The 16612-nt window shown below is 49.3% G+C and overlaps 1 protein-coding gene across 7 annotated transcripts in view; it reads right to left on the bottom strand.

Moving 5' to 3' along the window:
• SMARCA2 (SWI/SNF related, matrix associated, actin dependent regulator of chromatin, subfamily a, member 2) overlaps positions 1-13160 on the bottom strand; it is a 178296-nt gene extending 165136 nt beyond the window's left edge. For 2 of the 7 annotated variants that reach the window (XM_027041104.2, XM_053205306.1), the window contains exon 1: positions 13002-13159. The gene's annotated coding sequence lies outside the window, so the exon portion shown is untranslated. Of the gene's footprint in view, positions 1-1833; positions 1975-10610; positions 10859-11181; positions 11601-12172; positions 12447-13001 lie in introns of those variants that run through there. The other 5 variants (XM_027041111.2, XM_027041109.2, XM_027041108.2 and 2 more) reach the window with 5 other exon arrangements.
• Positions 13161-16612: the final 3452 nt, after the last annotated feature.

The following is a 16612-nucleotide window of genomic DNA, read 5'->3' as shown; positions in this document are numbered from 1 at the left end:
AGGAAGTGCTCAATAAAAAAGAGATGTAGTAGTGCCTGGGTGGTTTGGTCAGTTGAGCATCTGACACTTGGTTTCAGCTCAGGTCATGATCTCACAGTTCGTGGGTTCGAGCCCCGCCTCGGGCTCTGTGCTGAAAAGCTCAGAGCTTATTTGGGAGTCTGTCTCTCCCTCTCTCTTCCCCTCCCCTGCTCATGCCCTCTCTCTCTCTCTATCTCAAAATAAATAAATAAACTTTATAATATTAATAATTAAAAAAAAAAGATGTGAATAAACAGCCCAGGAATGCCAGGAGCAAACTATTAACAGAGTCAGTTATTTTATAAATAAAAATTAGAGAGTAATCTGTGCCTGAGCTATGTTCACACAAAGAGATCCAAGGAGTGTAGGCAAGAATTTAAGCCATCCTGATAAATGAATTAGGGCCAAAACAGGGAACAGTAGGAGGCTACCTGGGAGTGACTGTAACAGTGTTTTGCTGATCCAAGACGGGACTCAGAACCCAGTTGAAGTGGTTTCTAAAACAACAGGGAAGCTTCAAGGGTGAATTATAGCCTTGGATCCACTAGAGAGCCAAATGTTATTATTTATTCTTTGTGATTAACAAAGCAGGCGGAAGTAACTGTTTTTTGGTTTTGTTTTTTGTTTTTTTTTTTTGCATGCCACTCCCTCACATATACATTGGTCCAGTCAGCATTTTAAATTTAGGAAGCTGACGTCAATTCAGAGGTACTACAAGTTCTAATGTTCTTTCATGTATATCAGCAAACTAATACACCCCTTTATTTTTTAGTGAATAAAAGGAAATTGCTTACTTCCTGTTATGGTTTACCTTGAAATGGGCTTCAATAGCTGTTACCGTAACCTACCCCAAGTCTGAACAATGAAGATACAAATGCTCAGCCAGGAGTCCCACTTTCCATGTTTCACGTTTTGATCTACGTTCTCCCGAAATACTGCTCTGTGCATATGTGGTGGCTTTCATCTGGGAATGTGGTGGAATGCTGGGATTATACTTGTATACTGCCCCATAAAAATGCTCCTCATTTTTTGTTAAAGGAAGCTACTAAAAGTTTCTTAAAGGGGAAAGGAGATAAGAAAAGGGGACGGAAAAGTACTGGGTGTTTAAGTAGAATGTTAACAGGGGAACGTATCGTGGGGGAAACTTTTCTAATCAGAAGAGAACCTTCCGAGGCAGGGGCCTGATGCATGTTGTCCGTGAGACACCACAGGTCAACGAAAGAAAATAGCTGTGAGCCACTGCGGAGTTTAAAGAGATGAGGGCCCTTGTCCCCTGCTAAGGGAGGGCAGGAATCTGCACAATCACACAACCTGGATGGGATACTCTGGCTGTTCCGAAGGCACCGGGTGTCCAAAGATCCAGAGAGGCAGATGCTCGTCTTCCCGTTCCAGGACCGTCACCAACTGCGGGGCCCTGGGCAGAGTGCTTTTCCTCTGCAGTCTTTCTGGTTCCTCTGAGCTTGAGAAAGGAGGATCTCCAGGCTCCCCCCAACCTGCCCGTGCAGGACTCGAAGCACCTCAAAGATTTCTGCAATCCTGTGTGCAGTGGCCTTCATGAGGGTCCCTCCAAGGGCCGAACCTGGGCTGTCCCAGGACTCCTGCCTGGCCACCAGCACGCAGGTATAATACTGCAGAGGAGTGACTCTCCAAGAGGAGGCCGTAGCCCTGGCCCCTTCTCCCTCCCTCCTCGTTTCTGCTGGCACCTTTATGGCACACCTCGAGAGGACCTAACTAGACTTTCCCACAGCGCAAAGCAACTCGCGGGGTGTAAACTACAAAGCCATTCAGCTCTCAGGAAGAGGCGCGGGTTATTACCAAAGTCACTGTGGTTAAGGTTTGAAGTCCAGTGTCGGCCAGCTCAGCGTCTCCTTCACCAACGCTGCCACGGGTATCCCTCGGAATGGACCCCCTTTCCTCCCGCTTCAAAGCACTGATGACAGGATGCCCACGGGCAGGGATGGGGGTGGGCCCAGCCGGGTTTGGGGGGGAGGGGGGGGAGGGAGGAAGGGACGGCTTAGCTCACCTTGAGAGGTTGGAGTGACAGGTCTTTGCTCAGACTCTGCTGTTATTTTGTGTTGGGGGGGGTAGAGAGGGGAGAGGTGGACACTGTCACGGAAGAGCACAGCCTGTTCCACAATTATGTGGCTGATACAATGAAGGAAACGTGTCTGGGGTGCGGGGACAGGGTAAGGCACAGGGGCAGCCCCCATGCACATGTGCACGCACTGCAGAGGAGAGAGGAGTCCCCTGTCCTCCATATAATGCACTCCCCAGAGGGCCGGCCGCTGTGTTCTTGGCCAAGACATCACACCCTGTCTTTTCTGTGTCCTGACCCTGCCTTTACAACGGGGGAGTGTGTGTTTTTAAAATAAAAGTCTTCAGAGCTTCGCAAAGCTGCAGTTACCACAGACACCTTCCCTCAGCCCCAACCTCCTCCCTCTCCCCTGAGCTAAAAGTCCCAGCACAGCCATGAGCAGATTAAATAGGAATTCAACTCCAAGGAACTCTAAGCGTTGCCAGCCTAACCGTGACAACGACGACAAAATATGTACCTTACCGTGGTACCGCAATCAACCAGGATACCAAGGACTGCCCCCCTTGGGGTCATATTTAAAGGCACCCGCAAGGGCTTTGCAGTAACGTTAGCGACTTCAATTGAGCATACATTTTTGTCACATCCCCACGGAAAAGACAAGGGCGGGAAGTCAGGAAGGGACCACACGGCTTGCCCAAAGAAGCCACGTCTGTAAGGAGAGCTTTCTATCTCTAGCCCCAACCCGGGACTGAGCCACAGGACCCATCAGGCAAGGCCATCCAGCAGGGTGGAGGGCTTCCACTGCCACGCCCCCCACCCCCCCCCCACCCCCCCCCCCCCCCCCCCCCCCGGCACAATGCAACAATGTGCAGGCAGGCAAAGAGAAGGGCGTGGAAGGGGAGGGATATTTTGCAGGCAGGGCTCAGGATTTGGCTGTGATGATCCATCAGTCTAGGAAGGGAGAGACAGGAGAAGCCGCAGGGATCATAGGAGGTGGAGTCATGAACTAAGGAGGCTGGTGACGTCCAATCAAACAGCCAGGGGGCCTCCTGTCCTCAATATCCAAAGGGCATGAGGCAGGTAACATGTAGGAAAAGGCCCAAGGGCTGACCCCAAGGCTCTGCAAGTCTGATAGGGAAACAAGACTTATCCTTAAAGAGCAGCGGAGAGGGGAAAAAAAAAAAAAACAAAAACAAAGGGGAGCTCCAGCAAAACAAGAAGGGGTATAGCCAAGGCTGTCCAGAGCAGTCACAGGACAGGAGGGCCGGCCTGCAGGGTGGAGGGAGGAAGGAAGAGGGCATCAGGGGAGGCTTCCCGGAGAAGGTGACATTTCAGCTAGGCCTTGAAAAAAAAAAAAAAGAAGTATGAATGAATGAATGAGGAACAAACCAATGAACGAATGAATGTTTCCTAGATACTTTTGTTTTCTAGTCACGAAAGGGTTTGGGGGCAAAAAACCACGTCGACTAGACAGCACCCCTTACATAACTCTTTACCAAATGCAATAAGGAACCATTTTCAAATCCAGCAGCACATCTTTCTCACGGCTGGGCTGACAGAAAGGCTGGGGTACGGGTCAAAGGTAGAATATTAGAAATAAAACTCAGGCCCAGTTCGCATCCCCGAGAGCAGCTCTGGTCTTTTTAAAGTTTTCTGGCTGTTAACGGGAAAACTACAAGGCTCAGGAGATAGTTAAGATAAGAGTTCTTTTTATGTCTGTTTGCTGATTCAGAACATCTCCTGACCTGAAGGGCTTCTCGTTTTCTGTGTAGCTTTCTCCACGAAGGGATTGATAATTCCCCTACAAGAAGTAACAACATTTCTCCAAATGGAGCACAGAGCGCTGTCATTCTTAACGGGGAGGGGGGGCGGGGTGGGGGCGCGGGGCAGGGGCAGAACAGCAGGGAAGATAAAGGAAATAAATCTACCAGAAGTTTCTTTTTCGGAGACCAAGGTTGCTTGGATAGACAGTGAAACATTACCAAAGCCCTCCTGCCTCTGGGTCTGGGACAAGCAACTTTAAACAGTGTGCGGCATGATTTGCACCACGATGAAAACCGTGCTGGGCTTGAAGTTAAACATGACTCGTACTTGGGGCGCCTGGGTGGCTCAGTCGGTTAAGCGTCCGACTTCAGCCAGGTCATGATCTCGCGGTCTGTGAGTTTGAGCCCCACGTCAGGCTCCGTGCTGACGGCTCAGAGCCTGGAGCCTGCTTCCGATTCTGTGTCTCCCTCTCTCTCTGCCCCTCCCCCGTTCATGCTCTGTCTCTCTCTGTCCCAAAAATAAATAAACGTTAAAACAACAACAACAAAAACATGACTCGTACTGGACCCAAAACTCTAGAAGAGCGTGGAAAACATTTTTCTCCCAGGGCTTCCTGTCAGTTTCCCATTCAAAGTTGAATGTTTGAAAAAGTGGTTGGATTTGGGGCGCCTGGGTGGCTCAGTCGGTTAAGCATCCGACTCTTGATTTCGGCTCAGGTCATGATCTCACGGTTTGTGAGTTCCAGCCCTGAGTTGGGCTCTGTGCTGATAGTGCAGAGCCTGCTTGAGGCTCTCTCTCTCTCTCTCTTCCTCTCTCTCTCTCTCTCCCTCTCAAAATAAATAAATGAACTTTTAAAAAGTTAAAAAAACAAAATTAAATAAAATGTGGTTGGATTAAAAAAAATTGCTCTGTTTGTCAGGCGTCTGTGAACCCTTCTGTCCTTCGGTCAAGGAAACAGGTTAGGATGTTAGCTGCTGCCCTCCCTTCAAATAACCTGCTTTGGGACCATCCTTGCCCAGAGTCAGACCTGGAAAAGTCTCTATGGCAGCTCTGCGCAAGAGAGGGACAGAAGATCACACAAACACTGTAGCGGCTAATTACTGCCCCACCATCCTGGGAGCCACGCTCAACAGGAACATTATCTTAACATTATCACCTTGCACATCCTGCTGAGTCGCCTTCTTCCGAGAGCCTACCTGGGATACAATCCCAAGACCTCCTCCGTGAGGACAGCCAACATTTCCACAAAGGACAAAGTCTTTAAAGGAGGGTGCCTGCTTCTGAGAAAACCCAAAGTACCCAGAAGAAGTCCCTCAACAACAAAAGCACTTCAGCAGACCATCCTTCTAAGCCAGGACCCATGTCCATTGGTAGGCATAAAGGTTATCGTGAATTACTGTCGTTTCTAACACTCAGTTGAACCTGAAGGGCTAGGCAATCAGTCAAAACCAAACCGACAAAAACTAGTTTCACAGCAGGCCACCGTGAAATGTATTAGCTTGTGTATACCTTACAGGTGCAAACCATCCTTCCTAGGTTCTCTTAGGCCCGTTTGCGAGGCAACCTCGGTTGGGATGCTGCTAGGAATCAATGATAGCCACTTCCTGCTCTGTCTGCTAAGATAACTTTATTAGTACATTAAACACCTAAGAGTCGGAAATAGATATTTTACAAACTCTGCTCTCTGAGATGGCACACTTGGAGTTGGCAGTAAAACTCGACTCTTATTCGCTGAACAGACCCCAGGTATGTGACGGATGGGTTTTAATATGCCCTGACTTTCTCAGTAGCAACAAAAGTTCAAGAAGGAGCCCTTCAAGTTCACTGCAATTAAAATGGACAATGGCTGTTTACACGCTAACATGCCATAAAAAAAAAAAAATTGCCACATAGCTCATTTGAGCTGTTCAAGTTTCAGGTTCTTCATCTACAAAAAATAGGCAAAAGAGTCGCTGGCTACAACCACAATTTTGATATAAATCAAGTAAAAGATGTGCTACCTTGTGAGCTGGGGTGTAAGAATGTGCATTATCACGAGGATCCTTTTAATGGCTTCAATTCCCACCCTGGACTTGAATCCACATGTGAATCTGCAATATTTTCGATCATGAATTCCCTGCTGAAAACTTCTGAGACAAGCCTCCAACGCATACTGGATAATCTTATCCCTATGGATTTATCCCTATGGATAATTCACCATCCCTTCCGCAAATCCTCTCTGGCTGGAACCTCTTTCTCTGACAGGTCTCTTCTCAGGTCAAATGCCTTCTCATGGAGTCTTCAGACCGGTCCCTGTGAGCTCTGGATTTTCCTCTGATGATCAGCAGCCCACCTCCTCCACCCCTACCCTCCTCTGGTCATAAGTCTACCCCATCTCAAAGACCTTATCTATCCCCTAGACCCATCACAGCTCACCCTGACCTCTCCCTGCGTCATGGGGTCTGCGCAGTTGACCTGATGTTATTCAATAGCTTGTCATGTTCAGGTACATTCTTTAAAACACAAATTCTCAACTGTACATTGTTTACTTTTTACGGAATTATGGGCTTTGCTTAATAGCATTTGAGCACATGTATAAATACAGTGTGGCAGCAAAGTACAGAACAGTTGCAGATACTGCAAAGCTAAACACGCGCCCACTTCAAAGGCACTGGGGGAAGATGGGGGCGGACGTTGGTCATGTACACTGAATTTCCAAGTTCAATGACTTATGTCCCAGCGGGATGCTAACAACTGGAATACACAACATGAAGGAGGTGAAGAAATATACAGTCATCCTAAACAAGAAAAACACAATCCAAACACAAAATGATAAGGGGATCTCCTTGGACTGCTGTTAACCTACAAAACAATATATCTCGATCTTTTTGCTCAGAGACATTTTGTCTATTTTTAAGTGACTTAAATTTCCCAATTCGGAATTCCGTTTTTTAAAAAAGGGGAGGAGGGGCGGAGTTATAATTATATTTAATGGTTTTGAAACTTCAAATTTGTTTCTATTCTGTGGACGCCACTCAACACTTCACAAAAGGGTCAGCCCGAATTGAAATTAGTTCGGTTTCCAAAAAGTTTCTAATGCATCAGTGCTTGCAAAGCAGTGGATGATGTCTTGGTATGAGACCAAAGCTTAAGTTGATGCTTCCACACCTAAAAATACAACAGAATATTGTGATTTTTAAAGGTTTTACATCATACAGGCATATGGTCTGATTATAACTGTCTGAATGTTCTGAAAGTCTTGCATACGAAGATATCATCACAATTCATAGTTAGCTTCAATTAAAGAATCACATATTATAAATCCAGAAGTCCAGAAGGGCACCACTTACGTCAGTATCTGACTCAAAAATCCCGTATTCCGTATCTACACCATCATTCCAAATGAGAGAATTAATGAGTTATTCGCTCATAATTAAGATTAAATGATGTTTATATTCAACACCCTAAAGACCCAGCTACATAGCTGCTGAATTTCATCAGCTCTATTATATGTTTTGCTAAGGTATAATTATTCAAGCATCTTTGACTGTATCTTTAAAACTTGCATCTTTAAAACTTACATTTGACTGTATCTTTTCTTAATTTTTTTAATGTTTATTTTTGAGAGAGAGAGAGAGAGAGAGAGAGCGAGCACAAGCAGGGGAGGGCAGAGAGAGAGGGGGAGCCACAGAATCTAAAGTAGGCTCCAGGCTCCAAGCTGTCAGCACAGAGCCCGACACAGGGCTCAAGCTCACAGACTGTGAGATCATGACCTGAGCCGAAGTTGGATGCTCAACCGACTGAGCCACCCAGGCGCCCCAAATTTGACTGTATCTTTAAAATCTCTAATGCACCCTGAATGCTTTCAAGGAAAAGTACTCTATTAACAGGAGAGAAAATAAAGTCATCATAAACAATAAGACTGTAAAGTTTTCCAAACCCAGGTTGCAAGATCCCCTTTAACTTGGCTGATAAATACGTCAAAATAAATACGCTATCTTTCATGACTGGCAGAACTGAGGTTTAGACTTCTATATTCCCTGGTAAACATAAAGTCATGGTTTTCTATGTAGCAAAAAAGAAACATCTCAGGCCTTCCTAAATACTCTACCAAATAACTTCACCACCATCTGTATTTTCTGTTCCCAACTCCTTATAGAATGACCCAGGACTTTTATAACTGGCTAGAGACTAAAGTTCCATAATACAAACCCTTCCAAAGACGACAGAAAATTCAGCCCCCTCTGTTGGTCTGACACAATCTACCTAACACAGTTAAGGACAAGGAGTGATCCAAAAGATAATTCTTTCACATTAAAAAAAAAAAAAAAAAAAAGTGACAAGAGGAAATCAGAGGTCGCTCCCAAATATGGCTTTCCCATTAGGGAAATTTTCTCATCTGTTCACCAGAAATGCCACAGAAGAGAAATGTGACTCATATACAGGGAGTTTTCCAAGTCCACTCATGTTAAGCAACAAACCGTCCATGGCTTCCCTTAAAATCATCTTGACCACAAGCAGTGAAACTCAGAACTCACGCTGGTTGAAATCAGGTCCTACGAACACTCCCCCCCGATAACGCGAGGTGAGGGCAAACACCGCCCAGCACTGTATTTGTGATAATTCAGTTGTTCTCATGCCAGCATGTCAAGATGTCACAAATAGTGATTTATTATTTCTCTGGGGTATCAAAAAGCTGCTGACCTAGGGGAGTTTGACAAACAAAGGCCTTGTTTACAAAGGAAGACTTCTAAAGGGGGGGAAAAAGGGCCATGAAAACACTGGAGGACACTACCACTTTTATAATTTATGAAAGTTTTCTCTTTTATGGTCTTGCTCCAATACATAATAAGCCTTTAAAATGAAATGTCGAAAATACTACAGTAATATGAGGGGCATCACAATTGTCTCCTGGAAAGAATGGAATGTGCTTTTATACTGGCCTGTAAATGACTTATCTGAATCAAAGAAAAAGTTTTAAAATAATTATTTGCCAAACTGTTACTTTCCAGTTATGCTGCCAGAAATATTTGAAACAGAATTCAAGCATTAAGGGTATAATACAAGCAGGGACACTTTTTTTTTTTTTTTTTTTTGTCAATTCCAAGCCTCAGGTGTTGGTCAAAGCACTTTTCAAGAAACTTGACGAGAAATGCTCAAAAACCACTTTAAAACCGAACAAAAGAAAAGATCTAAAGCTGCTTTGAACACACTCTTGCGGTGAATATTTTCTGAGACGCCACAGTGCAGCTAGTCGCGGTGCTGGGATGTAACTGATGTCACTCATAAGAGAAAGCCTGCATTGAAGGAAGAACTCCCTCACCTCTGACAATTCTTCAAGGGTTCCGATAATCCAAACTCCTAATTTATTTCACAATGTTCTTTACCCATAAGGCATCTCTTTTTAATGCCTCCAACAAGGGAAATGGACCGCGGTGTCCAGGTTTGGGGTTTGTTTCTCTGTCCACGGCAATAAATATCTTTGGTACCTAATAGGTATCTCCAAATCCCCTCTTCTCCAGTCGCAGACATTTGAGTCGTCAGGGAGCTTAAAAAAAAAAAAAGTCCAGGAGAATAAAAGCGCAATTAAATCCCTAAAAGAGAAAGTGTGTCTGGATTTGCATAACAATGACCCAACTTGGATTCAAACCTGCCACACCTCTTAACACTTAACCAGTGTGCTAAAAGTAGTCTGGAAGCTTACCAAGTCTAGTGTTGGCAAACAAGCCTGGGGCAGTGGCCCCCCCAAATTACTGATGGAAAATATTACTGAAAAATTTGAATGTGCATATAGAAGTACAGATACACACACATAATATTGGGCATGGCTTTGATTTTAGTACAGCTCTCAGGGCCTTCTGAGTCTTAGGTGGTTAGACAGAAATTTTCTTCTACCCAACAAGCCAGCAACAATCTTTCTGTTCATACAGGCATTCTGCTCCCACAAGCATGAAACAACCAGGTGTAAATAAAAAAGTCCTTTGAAATGGAAGTTTAAAATTTAACTCTGCTGCTCATGACGCACAGACGTTAAAAATAACCACTCCATGCAGTAGACAAACGTGTACCCTTAATGCCTTCCTTAGGCTCTAACATTACACATACTTAGGAATACAGTCTACCTAATGACCGGAGCACAATGATGACACCTCTCCATAAAGGTATTAACCCCGGTGGCTTTGTTGTTTCCAAAGCACCAACGTCCATCAGATTAGGGAGCAAGGAAAAAAGGCGAAACCTTGCAAAACTCTCCCAAAAGTTATATAAACAAAGGAGGGGAGAAGCCCAATGTGGGCTTTTGCACCCATGTGCTACCAAAATTACATAACACCCGGCGCAGACATTAAAGAAGGAATGGATTCTGCACAACACCCCCACTTTCCTCGACTCCCAAGCCCGTGTCCTTCTCTTATGAAGTCCAAACGCCTGGCAAGACCAAATGGACGACTTTGAATATTTATTTTATTGCTGGAGTAAATCCTGCGAGAGTTGGGAGGCACGTTTAGGCCCAAAGTTTGAATGTGCAACAGCCCCAGGGCGCAGCGACTCCACTCCCCGGACCCGGAGGAGAAAGAACTGACAAGCGACAGCACCCAGCAAGGCCTTCTTCTTCTTGCCCCTTACGGTGCTTCCCGCTGGAAAGTTTTCCACACGATCGATCGGAGGGCGAGGAGCCCGCTTCCCGCGCCCCCCCCCACCCCCCTCCGCCTGCCTGACTTTGCAGGAAAGGCAAGCCGGGAGACCAGAGGGGGCCGGCCGGGAAAGAGCTGGAAAGCTCGGCACTCAGCGGGCGGCGCCGGCGCAGGCTCCTTACCTGGGGGACGCGGAACAAAAAGAGGAGCGGGGCTCGCCGAGCCTGCGGCGGCGGCGCGGGCGGAGCGGGTCTCCCCGCCGGAGCCCTAGGCCCGCGCCCGAGCCCGCGGCCCGGCCCCCGCCGCCGCCGCCGCTTCCTCCCTCGCGCGCGTCATGTCACGGCGATCAAACATGTCTGTGTGCGCTTCGCTGCTGTGACTTCCTGATTCTCCGCCGCTCGCGCGCGCACACTCACACTCACACTCGCAGCCACACGCACACGCCACCCCCACCAGCCTCCGCCACCAAACCTCGTCTGGTCCTCCCCAGGCTCCCGGCGGCTGCCGGCGCCTCTGCTCGCGACGCACTGGCCCCGGCGCGCACAACACACACTCACACTCACGCGCAGACACACTCGCGCCGGCCCCGAAGGCGCGGAGACGCGAGCTGCGGGAGCTCGCCGCCCCCTCCCACCCCTCTCCCTACTTAGCCGCCCTGCCAAACTTTTTTTTTTTTTTCCTGCCTGATCCGTGTCCAACTTCCCTCCACCCCCACCCCCCCACCCCCAGCAGTCCGGCCTGCCCCGCGCTCACCAGGATCCGCCGCAAGCTGCAACCCGGATAAAAATAATAATGCAATCCAGGCGGCGGAGGCAGGGGCGAGCGCGAAGACACTGGCAGGAGGCGATTTCCCCGCGTGTACCGGAAACCGGCCGAGTGCCGGGACCGGGGCGCGGGTGTCCCCTGGAGCCCGCACTGCTGCGCCCCGCCCCGCGCGGTGCAACTGCGCCCAGGCGGCGAGGCCTGGTGCGGGGCACCCGGAGCACCAGGCTCGGTGTGTGCCCGAAGCCGTAGGGCGCCTAGGGGCTGGCACGCCGGACCGGTTATTTGGGGAAGTGCATCGCGACACCTTTGCAGATGGCATGGCCCTGTTTTGCAACGCAAACGGGAGGAGGGAAGACGGCCGGATGGAGGGGGAGAACAGAGGAAGGGGTAAACCAGGTTGGGATGGGAATAAAGCAAACTCGAAAGCAGGGAGCGAGAAGGAAGGGGTGCGTGTCATCGTTGGGAGGAGGCTCCCACCCGGTCTCCCCGCCTCCCGCCCTCGCCACCCCCTCCCTCCTCCCCCGCCCCCCCGCAGCCCTTCCCCTTCTCCGGCGAACGCCACCACTGCTGCCCTGGTGCGCGCGGGTCCTGTTTGTGACAGTCAGGCAGAGAGGATTATCCGGATCATGGCCTCCCGGCCCGCAGCCACGGTGGCTCTGCCGGGCCCCAGCGCGCCCCTAGCACCCGGACGATCGCGGGCGACCCACGCCCGAGGTTCCCGCGGTTCAAGCTAGGGGAGGACGCCAAGCAAAAGAAAACAAACCCCGGGAGGGGGAGGGCAGGGTAACTGAGCCCGGCGGGCACCTCCGACCTCCTTCTTTGGGGCCTCCTCCCTCCGTACCAGCAGTGCGGCCCGGGCAGGACACCCCGAACTTCAACACCCGAGCCCGCGCGGCCGCCAGGTACCAGGGGCAGGGACGTCTCCGCAGAGCCCCGGGCGCAGCCCCCCGATAGCCGCTTTGCCTAAAGGCCTGCCTACCGGTCAGCGTCTTCATCCCCGCCCGAGGGAACCCGCAAACTGGAGGTGACACCTCCGATCCGGCACGCACCGGCCCCGCGGCGTGGCGGCCGCCTCTTCGGCGCGCCAGCTCCGGCTTCTCCCGCCGAGATCCGCTCGCGTCTCGGCAACCGGAGCCCTTTAAACAAGTCCCCGGGAAGCGGGTGGCAGCAGCGTTCGTTGGCGCCCCGCCGCCAGCCCGGGCACCTCGCCCTCCTCTCTCGCTCCCCTTCCAACTCTTCCGGGGAGGACTCCTCGGGGTGAACTGTCGCCTTTCCATCCTCCTCCCGGGTCCTCCAGCCTTTCCCCTCCTCCGTGCCCCCTCCCCCAGCTTTAAGTGGATGGGGGCATTGCAACCTTGTCGATAGTGTGTGTGTGTGTGTGTGTGTGTGTGTGTGTTGCAACCTTGAGTTAGCAGCGCGTCGCTGACTGCCTACCTAGGGTCAAGGCTGTGGTTTGTTGGGATTTCCCCCCCTCCCTCGCCTCCTTGAAGTAGTAATTATTACTGTTATTATTAGAACAGCAAGGTTCGGTTGAAACTTTCCCGTTTCTTCCACCGCCGCCCGGGAGCTGTCGTTAGAGCATTCCACCTGAGGCCCGCGGGGAGGAGGCGGGCTTTTTTTGTTGTTGTTGTGGCGGTTGGCCCGCCTGTTTGTTTTGGTCTCCGTGCATGCACAATAAATAATAATTAGGATAATAATGAATAATCCCCGGCGAAGGCGGCGCGGTGCCGGAGGGGTTTGTGCGGCGGCTGCAGCCAGGAAGCCGGAGGGAGGGGAAAGAGGAGAAAGGAGTTGTAAGTTATATTTACCTTGCTCGCGAGGAGTGTGCTGGCTGAATCTCTTCCCTCTCTGAGTCACCCAGAGTACAGAAACAGAGGGAGAGAGGACTAGATTATGAATATGACTTCATTGATGACAGCCATCCCCTCCTCTTCCTAAACTCGGGCTCCGCCCCGCGTCCCACCCTCGCCGCCTCCACGGGCGCCGGAAGACGCGCCGCAGTTGGCCCCGCGCGCCGCTCCTCCCTGCCCGCCCGGACGCGGGTTGGCGGGACGCGCCTGTCACTCGCCCCGCTCAGCGACTCCGGGAGCTCGGGGGGAAGGAGGGGGCGGTGTGCAAGAATGTGGATCGAGACGGCTCTACTGTATGCGTGGATCCGTGTGTGTCTGCAAGGCGCCGGCTCTCGGGCCGTGCTTGTGCCTGGAGCAGAGAAACTGCGCAGGACGCAGAGAGCCCCAAGCCCGGGTGGAGTTGGGCGCCCGTTATCCCTCTCCCCGCCGTCCTCCTGCAGGGGCGCTGCGGGGCGCCCCGGGGAGGCTGGGGAAGCAGAGGAGCCCGAGCGAGAGGGAGGGCATCCGTAGTAATAGCGCGTAGTAGTTTGGGGGTATGTGGAGAAGGTGCTGGAATTTAACTGTGCCTCCGCCTGCCGGAGCGAGCCTGCAGAGGGAGGGGACCGGGGGGAGGGCTCCGAGTGGTACCAAAGCTGTGTGTGGCACGGTGCTGACCATGAAAGCAAAAACAGGCATTGTCGTGCCGGTTGAAACTTTTTCTTCCCCCCCCCCCCCCCGCCCCCAACACTCCGCTCCAGGTTGTAATTATAAATCTGCCCCCTTTCTCCCCGGTAGAAAGGGAGGCGGGCACAAAGAACATTCCTGCCAAATCTGTCTCTTTTCTAAAGGACGGCAAGCTTCCAAATGCCAATGAGGGGAAAACAGCTGAGAGACTGAACGCCTTGTAAATAAATAATCCCACCCTAACCCCTCTGTTTACTTTGTGGACCAGATAGGGCACTTTAAGCTTCCCTCACCTGTCATCTTCCTGTAAAATATATACAAAAATATGGAAAGAACAACCCCGTGGGGGCGGAGCGAGCGGGTTAAGGGACATTTGAAGCATGGAATCTGCTTTTGATTTAAGAAGGGGAATAAATCTCTTATTCTCTGTAGCCCATAGTGTCTCCTCTCCCACCCCACATTTAACACCAATTAAGGCTACCAACACCAAGCTGCTGGCACTTGGCAGTTTTGAGACCTCTTGTTCCAATTCTCCTTGAAATATAGTTCTTTGGCTGGACGAATAGGTCAGTGTTTGCTGAGACAATTTTATTTTTAGTTTTATGAAGTGTGAAAGAATGTTAGGAGATTTTAAATCAGGGGCCTATTATTTTAGACTCAGATTAATGGAAGTACTTGACTCTTAAAACTGTTCCTATATGGCAGTGTTATGAAAAGCAGGATGTATCCCTTATTTTGTAATGTAATGGCTTCAATTAGTCATTCAAAGTGCACCGTGACTATTTGGTTGAGGATTTTCCCCCTGGAGTAAAATCCTATTTTAAGACCGTTTTTGCTGTTGCAAAATTGACTCGGAGCAACGGCCTCTGAAATGCAGCTCCAGGATGCTTAACACTATGTACTGGGGAAGGTGAAGGCAAGAGGTAATGGAAAGAACATACAATGCTGCATTTGGTCGTTCAATGGCAAAAACTGTTTGCACTGCTGGTCCACTGCTGGGGGAAGTGGAGTTTGTTTGCAAGGGCACCAAGTTCAGGCGGCTAGGAGTGTCAATGTCAACCGCCCTGTAGTTTTCTAAGGCTTTGTTACTGACTTGATAACTTTAGTGTTATAATTTCCTGGCTGTCCCAAAGCGCACCTCAAGACAACAAAAGAGGATGCATCTAAGAGAAATAAAATATAGTAGGCCCTGAAGAAGCTACCGCAAGAACTTATTTTCTGCCTGAAGATAGACCAGTATAACTTTTAACGGGGAAATAAACAGTGAGAAATCTTAAAAGTGGCAATGTGGTAAAAGTATTGCCTTCTACCTGCCTAATAAATCGCAACTAATAACATAGCCAGGTAACCGAGTTGTCTGTAAAAGGGCTTTCACCTAATGGCAATGCTTATCACATTAGTGAATATCAGGTTTTACTTCTTTTTCAGGCCTAATTTGTTTCTCTGGCATGCCAACCTCACACATTTTCTTCCCTGTGAATAAGTGCCGTTTATCCCTTTAGGATGCCACCTTCCCCTGCTGTGCCAAATCTCTAGGAGAGAACAATCACCTTAGTAAGACCCTGGAGGAGAGGGACTGGCCATTCCCTCTGTCATTTTGTCAGAGGGAGAGGAAGAGGAAGAAAACGCTCGCTTTGCTACATGTACATATTCTTCAGCTCTTGTAAAATTTTGATGCAGTACTTAGAGGGATTGGTACCAATGCATTTATGCTCAACTATGGGAACCGAAAAATAAAATCTATCTCTGGGAGTAGAGCTTAAATATAGATACTACATCTCCTTTTCCCTTCATATTGGTCTAAGAAAGCACCACCTTCTCCCTTCAGGTCTTTCCTCTGAAGGCTCGTCTTGTTTCTGGCTTGCACTGTAGCAGGTAGGAAGGTTAGAAAATAAGGCCTATACTCGGGAGACATGAAAAGGCAGCACCATTTACTCAGTACAGGAAAAAAAAAAGGTTGTAGAACCTATAGCATAAGCTTCCTCTCTGAGGGAAAGCAACATTTAGCAATTGATGGTAAGGAGGGAAATGATGGGCTCTTTTGTTTTGCAGAAGCTCCACACAAAAGCAAATATGGTTGGAGGCTAAAGGGACCCCGAGGGTGCACAGGATGCTGTATTCACATGAAGCTTTGCCTTCTGGACTTTGATGAGTCATAATGTGTTCTCTGAACTTGCTTTTCTCTTTCTAGTTTGGCATCAGGAGATAGTAGTCACTTTTTCATGTCTGTATGGCCACATTGACTTGTTACGTAAGTCGGCTGTGGTTGATGTTCTGTTTAGAGTGGATATTGGGTTTGAAAACTGGTATGTGGTTGTAACAGCCTCAGAAAGAAAAATTCCATGCACAAAGTCAGGAGGCCTGTAATCCCACCAGGTACACGGTTAATGCTGGCTGAAACGTTGCCTAGCTTCAAAGCGGAGCAAGTCGGACACTTCGGGAACGAATCCGGTAATGGAGCCTAAACCTGGACAAGGTGAATCAGCCGACATTTAATTTAGTGACGAGCTTAGACTTAGCAAGTCAGCTGACTACAGAGGTGAGCACTCCTCGCTTTCCTTTTCCCCCAGTCGACAGTCTCGAGGCGATTTTGTTTTTTTCATCAGGTCATTCCTCCAAAGGACCACTCTTTGTGATGGAGTCCCCCTCCTAGCGTAAGGGTCTTTGTCTGTTTCCAATCCATTCTGTGATATATTTCAGACGTAGATTGTCATCCAAGGCGGTGGGTGCATGGACAGATCTCTGCCAGCCTTGTTGACCTCCTCAAACCCCGCAGCTCCGGAAACCCCATCTACCTACTGGTTCTCAAGGGGCCACACTGGATCCACTTCCTTCTGACCAGAACGCAAGTTCCCGATTCACGTCCTCCAAGTGTCTTCCTGTGGCCCTCCTTGCCCTCCCCATGC

The sequence above is a fragment of the Acinonyx jubatus genome, chromosome D4 (assembly GCF_027475565.1).
Source record: "Acinonyx jubatus isolate Ajub_Pintada_27869175 chromosome D4, VMU_Ajub_asm_v1.0, whole genome shotgun sequence".
Classification (NCBI taxonomy): domain Eukaryota; kingdom Metazoa; phylum Chordata; class Mammalia; order Carnivora; family Felidae; genus Acinonyx; species Acinonyx jubatus.
This window is presented reverse-complemented; position numbering and strand designations above follow the sequence as displayed.